Here is a 9,046-nt window from a genome sequence, read left to right on the forward strand (position 1 = left end):
CCACCTGAGCTTGTTTCCCCTGATACATAGACATCTGTCTCAGGGCATCACAGATACCACCTGGAGCTTTCCCCTGATACATAGACATCTGTCTCAGGGCATCAGATACACCTGGAGCTTTCCCCTGATACACTAGACATCTGTCTCAGGGCATCAGATACCACCTGGAGCTTTTTCCCCTGATACATAGACATCTGTCTCAGGGCATCAGATACCACCTGGAGCTTTTCCCTGATACATAGACATCTGTCTCAGGGCATCAGATACCACCTGGAGCTTTTCCCCTGATACATAGACCTCTGGTCTCAGGGCATCAGATACCACCTGGAGCTTTTCCCCTGATACATAGACATCTGTCTCAGGGCATCAGATAAACCACCTGGAGCTTTTCCCTGATACATAGGACCTCTGTCTCAGGGCATCAAATACCACCTGGAGCTTTTCCCCTGATACATAGACATCTGTCTCCAGGGGCATCAGATACCACCTGGAGCTTTTCCCTGATACATAGACATCTGTCTCAGGGCTTCAGATTACCACCTGGCACGCTTTTCCCCTGATACATAGACATCTGTCTCAGGGGCATCAATACCACCTGGAGCTTTTCCCCTATACATAGACCTCTGTCTCAGGGCATCAGATACCACCTGGAGCTTTCCCCTGATACATTAGACCTCTGTCTCAGGGCATCAGATACCACCTGGAGCTTTTCCCCTGATACATATAACATCTGTCTCAGGGGCATCAGATACCACCTGGAGCTTTTCCCCTGATACATAGACATCTGTCTCAGGGGCATTCAGATACCACCTGGAGCTTTTCCCCTGATACATAGACCTCTGTCTCAGGGCATCAGATACCACCTGGAGCTCTTCCCCTGATACAAGACATCTGTCTCAGGGGCATCAGATACCACCTGGAGCTTTTCCCTGATACATAGACATCTGTCTCAGGGCATCAGATTACCACCTGGAGCTTTTCCCCTGATACATAGACATCTGCTCAGGGCATCAGATACCACCGTAGCTTCTCCCTGATACATAGACATCTGTCTCAGTAGCAATCAGACACCACCTGGAGCTTTTCCCGATACATAGACTCTGTCTCAGGGCATCAGATACACCTGGAGCTTTCCCTGATACATAGACCTCTGTCTCAGGGGCATCAGATACCACCTGGAGCTTTTTCCTGATACATAGACATCTGTCTCAGGGCATCAGATACCACCTGGAGCTTTCCCCTGATACATAGACATCTGTCTCAGGGGCATCAGATACCACCTGAGCTTTCCCCTGATACATAGACATCTGTCTCAGGGCATCAGATACCACCTGGAGCTTTTCCCCTGATACATAGACCTCTGTCTCAGGGCATCAAGACCACCTGGAGCTTTTCCCCTGATACATAGACATCTGTCTCAGGGCATCAGATACCACCTGGAGCTTTTCCCCTGATACATAGACATCTGTCTTCAGGGGCATCAGATACCACCTGGAGCTTTTCCCCTGATACATAGACATCTGTCTCAGGGCATCAGATACCACCTGGAGCTTCCCCTGATACATAGACATCTGTCTCAGGGGCATCAGATACCACCTGGAGCTTTTCCCCTGAATCATAGACCTCTGTCTCAGGGCATCAAGATACCACCTGGAGCTCTTCCCCTGATACATAGACCTCGTCTCAGGGGCATCAGATACCACCTGGAGCTTTTCCCCTATACATAGACCTCTGTCTTCAGGGCATCAGATACCACCTGGAGTTTCCCCTGATACATAGACATCTGTCTCAGGGGCATCAGATACCACCTGAGCTCTTCCCCTGATACATAGACCTCTGTCTCAGGGGCATCAGATACCACCTGTGAAGCTTTTCCCCTGATACATAGACCTCTGTCTCAGGGGCATCAGATACCACCTGGAGCTTTTCCCCTGATACATAGACATCTGTCTCAGGGGCATCAGATACCACCTGGAGCTTTCCCTGATACATAGACCTCTGTCTCAGGGCATCAGATACCACCTGGAGCTTTTCCCTGATCATAGACATTCTGTCTCAGGGGCATCAGATACCACCTGTGAGCTTTTCCCCTGATACATAGACATTCTGTCTCAGGGACATCAATACCACCTGGAGCTTTCCCCTGATACATAGACCTCGTTCAGGGCATCAGATACCACCTGGGAGCTTTTCCCCTGATACATAGACATCTGTTCAGGGCATCAGATACCACCTGGAGCTTTTCCCCTTGATACATAACATCTGTCTCAGGGCATCAGATACCACCTGGAGCTTTTCCCCTGATACATAGACCTCTGTCTCAGGGGCATCAGATACCACCTGGAGCTTTTCCCCTGATACATTGACCTCTGTCTCAGGCATCAGATACCACCTGGGAGCTCTCCCCTGATACATAGACATCGTCTCAGTAGCATCAGATACCACCTGGAGTTTTCCCCTGATACATAGGACATCTGTCTCAGGGGCATCAGATACCACCTGGAGCTTTTCCCCTGATACATAGACATCTGTCTCAAGGGCATCAGATACCACCTGGAGCTTTTTCCCCTGATACACATAGACATCTGTCTCAGGGGCATCAGATACCACCTGGAGCTTTTCCGCCTGATACAATAGACCTCTGTCTCAGGGGCATCAGATACCACCTGGAGCTTTTCCCCTGATACATAGACATCTGTCTCAGGGGCATCAGATACCACCTGAGCTTTTCCCCTGATACATAGACCTCTGTCTCAGGGCATCAGATACCACCTGAGCTTTTCCCTGAAACATAGACATCTGCTCCAGGGGCATCAGATACCACCTGGAGCTTTTCCCCTGATACATAGACCGTCTGTCTCAGGGCATCAGATACCACCTGGAGCTTTTCCCCTGATACATTAGACCGCGTCTCAGGGCCATCAGATACAACCTGGAGCTTTTCCCCTGATACATTAGACCTCTGTCTCAGGGGCATCAGATACCACCTGGAGCTTTCCCTGATACATAGACATCTGTCTCAGGGCATCAATACCACCTGGAGCTTCCCCTGATACATAGACATCTGTCTCAGGGCGATCAGATACCACCTGGAGCTTTTTCCCTGATACAAGACATCTGTCTCAGGGGCATCAAGATACCACCTGGAGCTTTTCCCCTGATACATAGACCTCTGTCTCAGGGCATCAGATACCACCTGGAGCTTTTCCCCGTGTACATAGACATCTGTCTCAGCATCAGATACCACCGGGACTTTTCCCTGATACATAGACATCTGTCTCAGGGGCATCAGATACACCTGGAGCTTTTCCCTGATACATAGACATCTGTCTCAGGGGCATCAGATACCACCTGGAGCTTTTCCCCTGATACAAGACATCTGTCTCAGGGGCATCAGATACCACCTGGAGCTTTCCCCTGATACATAGACCTCTGTCTCAGGGCATCAGATACCACCTGAGCTCTTCCCCTGAACATAGACCTCTGTCTCAGGGGCATCAAGATACCACCTGGAGCTTTTCCCCTGATACATAGACCTCTGTCTCAGGGGCATCAGATACCACCTGGAGCTTTTCCCCTGATACATAGACATCTGTCTCAGGGGCATCAGATACCACCTGGAGCTCTTCCCCTGATACATAGACCTCTGTCTCAGGGGCATCAGATACCACCTGGAGCTTTTCCCCTGATACATAGACCTCTGTCTCAGGGGCATCAGATACCACCTGGAGCTTTCCCCTGATACATAGAAACTGTCTCAGGGGCATCAGATACCACCTGGAGCTTTTCCCTGATACATAGACCTCTGTCCAGGGCATCAGATACCACCTGGAGCTTTTCCCTGATACATAGACATCTGTCTCAGGGGCTATCAGATACCACCTGGGCTTTTCCCCTGATACATAGACATCTGTCTCAGGACATCAGATACCACCTGGAGCTTTCCCCTGATACATAGACCTCTGCTCTCAGGGCATCAGATACCACTGGAGCTTTTCCCCTGATACATAGACATCTGTCTCAGGGGCATCAGATAACACCTGGAGCTTTTCCCCTGATACATAGACATCTGTCTCAGGGCATCAGATACCACCTGGAGCTTTTCCCCTGATACATAAAATCTGTCTCAGGGGCATCAATACCACCTGAAGCTTTTCCCCTGATACATAGACTCTGTCCCAGGGCATCAGATACCACCTGGAGCTCTCCCCTGATACATAGACATCTGTCTCAGTAGCATCAGATACCACCTGGAGCTTTTCCCCTGATACATAGACATCTGTCTCAGGGCAGCATACCACCTGGAGCTTTTCCCCTGATACATAGACATCTGTCTCAGGGGGCATCAGATACACACACTGGAGCTTTCCCCCTGATACATAGACATCTGTCCAGGGGCATCAGATACCACCTGGAGCTTTTCCCCTGATACATAGACTCTGTCTCAGGGGCATCAGATACCACCTGGAGCTCTTGCCCCTGATACATAGACCTCTGTCTCAGGCATCAGATACCACCTGGAGCTTTTCCCTGATACATGACCTCTGTCTCAGGGCATCAGATACCACCTGGAGCTTCCCCTGATACATAGACACTCTGTCTCAGGGGCATCAGATACCACCTGGAGCTTTTCCCCTGATACATAGACCTCTTGTCTCAGGCATCAGATACCACCTGGAGCTTTTCTCCCTGATACATAGACCTCTGTCTCAGGGCATCAGATCACAACCTGGAAGCTTTTCTCCCTGATACATGACATCTGTCTCAGGGGCATCAGAATACCACCTGGAGCTTTTCCCCTGATACATAGACATCTGTCTCAGGTGCATCAGATACCACCTGGAGCTTCCCCTGATACATAGACATCTGTCTCAGGGCATCAGATACACCTGAGCTTTTCCCCTGATACATAGACATCTGTCTCAGGGGCATCAGATACCACCTGGAGCTTTTCCCCTGATACATAGACCTCTGTCTCAGGGGCATCAGATACCACCTGGAGCTTTTCCCTGATACATGAACTCTTGTCTCAGGGGCATCAGATACCACCTGGAGCTTTTCCCCTGATACATAGACTCATCTGTCTCAGGGGCATCTAGATACCACCTGGAGCTTTTCCCTGATACATAGACCTCTGTCTCAGGGGCACTCAGATACCACCTGGAGCTTTCCCTGATACATAGAACTCCTGGCTCAGGGCATCAGATACCACCTGGAGCTTTTCCCCTATACATAGACATACTGGTCTCAGGCATCAGATACCACCTGGAGCTTTTCCCCTGATACATAACATCTGTCTCAGGGCATCAGATACCACCTGGAGCTTTTCCCCTGATACATAGACATCTGTCTCAGGGGCATCAGATACCACCTGGAGCTTTCCCTGATACATAGACATCTGTCTCAGGGGCATCAATACACCTGGAGCTTTTCCCCTGATACATTAGACTCTGTCTCAGGCATATCAGATACGCAGCCTGAGGCTTTTCCCCTGATACATAGACTCTGTCTCAGGGGCATCAGATACCACCTGGAGCTTTTCCCCTGATACATAGACCTCTGTCTCTAGGGCATCAGATACCACCTGGAGCTTTCCCCTGATACATTAGACCTCTGTCTCAGGGGCATCAGATACCACCTGGAGCTTTCCCCTGATACATAGACCTCTGTCTCAGGGGCATCAGATACCACCTTGGAGCTTTTCCCCTGATACATAGAACATCTGTCTCAGGGGCATCAGATACCACCTGGAGCTCTTCCCCTGATACATAGACTCTGTCTCAGGGCATCAGATACCACCTGGAGCTTTCCCCTGATACATAGACCTCTGTCTCAGGGCATCAGATACCACCTGGAGCTTTTCCCCTGATACATAGACATCTGTCTCAGGCATCAGATACCACCCTGGAGCTTTTCCCCTGATACATAGACATCTGTCTCAGGGGCATCAGATACCCACTGGAGCTTTTCCCTGATAACATAGACATCTGTCTCAGGGCATCAGATACCACCTGGAGCTTTTCCCCTGATACATAGACATCTGTCTCAGGGGCATCAGATACCACCTGGAGCTTTTCCCCTGATACAAGACCTCTGTCTCAGGGGCATCAGATACCACCTGGAGCTTTTCCCCTGATACATAAACATATCTGTTCTCAGGGCATCAGATACCACCTGGAGCTTTTCCCGATACATAGACCTCGTCTCAGGGGCATCAGATACACCTGGAGCTTTTCCCCTGATACATAGACATCTGTCTCAGGGGCAATCAGATACCACCTGGAGCTTTTCCCCTGATACATAGACCTCGTCTCAGGGCATCAATACCACCTGGAGCTTTTCCCCTGATACATAGACCTCTGTCTCAGGCATCAGATACCACCTGGAGCTTTTCCCCTGATACATAGACATCTGTCTCAGGGGCATCAGATACCACCTGGAGCTTTTCCCCTGATACATAGACATCTGTCTCAGGGCATCAGATAGCCACCTGGAGCTTTTCTCCCTGATACATATGACCTCTGTCTCAGGGCATCAATACCACCTGGAGCTTTTCCCTGATAACATAGACCTCTGTTCAGGGGCATCAGATACCACCTGGAGCGTTTCCCCTATACATAGACCTCTGTCTCAGGGCATCAGATACCACCTGGAGCTTTTCCCCTGATACATAGACATCTTCTCAGGGGCATCAGATACCACCTGGAGCTTTTCCCTGATACATAGACTCTGTCTCAGGGGCATCAGATACCACCTGGAGCTTTTCCGCTGATACCATTAGACATCTGCTTCTCAGGGCATCAGATAACCACCTGGAGCTTTTCCCCTGATACAGTAACAATCTGTCTCAGGGCATTCAGGATACCACCTGGAGCTTTCCCCTGATTACATAGACATCTGTTCTACAGCGGGCATCGCAGATCACCACCTGGAGCTTTTCCCTGATACATAGACATCTGTCCTCAGGCGGCATTAGATACCACCTGAGCGTTTCCCCTGATACATAGACATCTGTCTCAGGGGCATCAGATACCACTGGAGGCTTTTCCCTGATACAATAGACTCGGTCTCAGGGGCATCAGATACCACCTGGAGCTCTTCCCCTGATACATAGACTTCTGTCTCAGGGGCTCAGATACCACCTGGAGCTTTTCCCCTGATACATAGACCAGCTGTCTCAGGGCATCAGATACACCTGGAGCTTTCCCCTGATACATAGACACTCTTGTCTCAGGGCATCAATACCACCATTGGGAGCTCTTCCCCTGATACATAGACCTCGTCTCAGGGCATCAGATACCACCTGGAGCTTTTCCCCTGGATACATAGACCTCTGTCTCAGGGGATCAGATACCACCGGAGGCTTTTCCCCTGGATACATAGACATCTGCTCTCAGGGGCATTCAGATACCACCTGGAGCTCTTCCGATACATAGACCTCTGTCTCAGAGCATCAAGGATACCACCTGGAGCTTTTCCCTGCATAAACATAGACACCTCTGTCTCAGGGCATTCAGATCACACTGGAGCTTTTTCCCCTGATACATTATACATCTGTCTCAGGGGCATCAGATACCACCTGGAGCTTTTCCCTGATACATAGACCTCTGTCTCAGGGCATCAGATACCACCTGGAGCTTTTCCCTGATACATAGACATCTGTCTCAGGGGCATCAGATACCACCTGGAGCTTTTCTCTGATACATAGACATCTGTCTCAGGGGCATCAGTTGTTTCCTTTGAGAGGAACATGCAAACTGTGTTTTTTATTTATTTATTGAGATGCAAACATGAGTCTCTGAGCAACTTTGTCATGTTGTTTACTATTTGCATGCATTTATTACTGTATCATCTGCATACATTGGAACTTCAGACCCTGTACAGACAGAAGGAAGATCATTAATGTACGAGCTGAACAGTATTGACCTTTGGGGAATGCAAACATTGTAGATATGAGTGGAAAAAAGTTAGTTTTGATTTTTACGCTGATGAGACAGCACAACTTTTGAAAGATTTTAGATTTGTTAAAAATCAGGATAGTTTTTACTAAACATATCAACAGTGTCACGTTCTGACCATAGTTCTTGTGTGTTGTGCTTGTTTTAGTGTTGGTCAGGACGTGAGCTGGGTGGGCATTCTATGTTGTGTGTCTAGTTTGTCTGTTCGGCCTAATATGGTTCTCAATCAGAGGCAGCTGTCAATCGTTGTCCCTGATTGGGAATCATATATAGGTGGCTTGTTTTGTGTTGGGGATTTGTGGGTGGTTGTTTCCTGTCTTTGTGTTTTCTATGCACCAGCTAGAACTGTATCGGTTTGCCACATTTTGTTATTTTGTATTTGTAGTGTTCACTGTTTATTTGTTTAATTAAACATGTTGAGCACTGGCTACGCTGCGTGTTGGTCTGATCCCTGTTACACCCCCTCTTCTAGTAAAGAGAGGGAAGGCTGCCGTTACAAACAGGTTGAAATGATTAAATTGCTGGAAAGGGGTTATGGGTTTGTTTATTGTTTATTGTTTACTGTTTATTGTTTCATTTAGGTGTTGATTTTACTTAATTAAACATTGTATTATCTGATGTGTTTGAGTAGGATTCTTTCTTCCGGGACGGATGGAAGTCACCTAAAGTATGCATGTTTAAGGAGACACAGGAGAACACGTCTACATTTTTATTAAATACCTGGGACTAAATATCACTGATTCCTTACACTGAGAAATGTACTACATTTGCGACAGAGGAAAAAATAATTACATTTAGATAGTAATGATACCAGGATAATTGTATCTAGGGGTAGCGTATGTTCAATTAAGCATACATACACATTGATGTAGATTAAAACTAATGATGAATGATTTGAGGGAGTACAGTGGAGTTATCATTATTATTAGGTTTTGTTTGTAGTTAACTTTTGAGTTTCTGAATCGGTGTAGTATAATGAATGCTAACGAAGTGTTTTGTGTTTTTTCTGGGAAAATGGGTGTTTCATTGTCTCTCTTTGAAATGTTTCCTGGGACTATAATCTTGGGGAGAGTGAGTGAGATTGAGGC

The sequence above is a fragment of the Salvelinus sp. IW2-2015 genome, unplaced genomic scaffold (assembly GCF_002910315.2).
Source record: "Salvelinus sp. IW2-2015 unplaced genomic scaffold, ASM291031v2 Un_scaffold1221, whole genome shotgun sequence".
Taxonomy (NCBI): Eukaryota; Metazoa; Chordata; class Actinopteri; order Salmoniformes; family Salmonidae; genus Salvelinus; species Salvelinus sp. IW2-2015.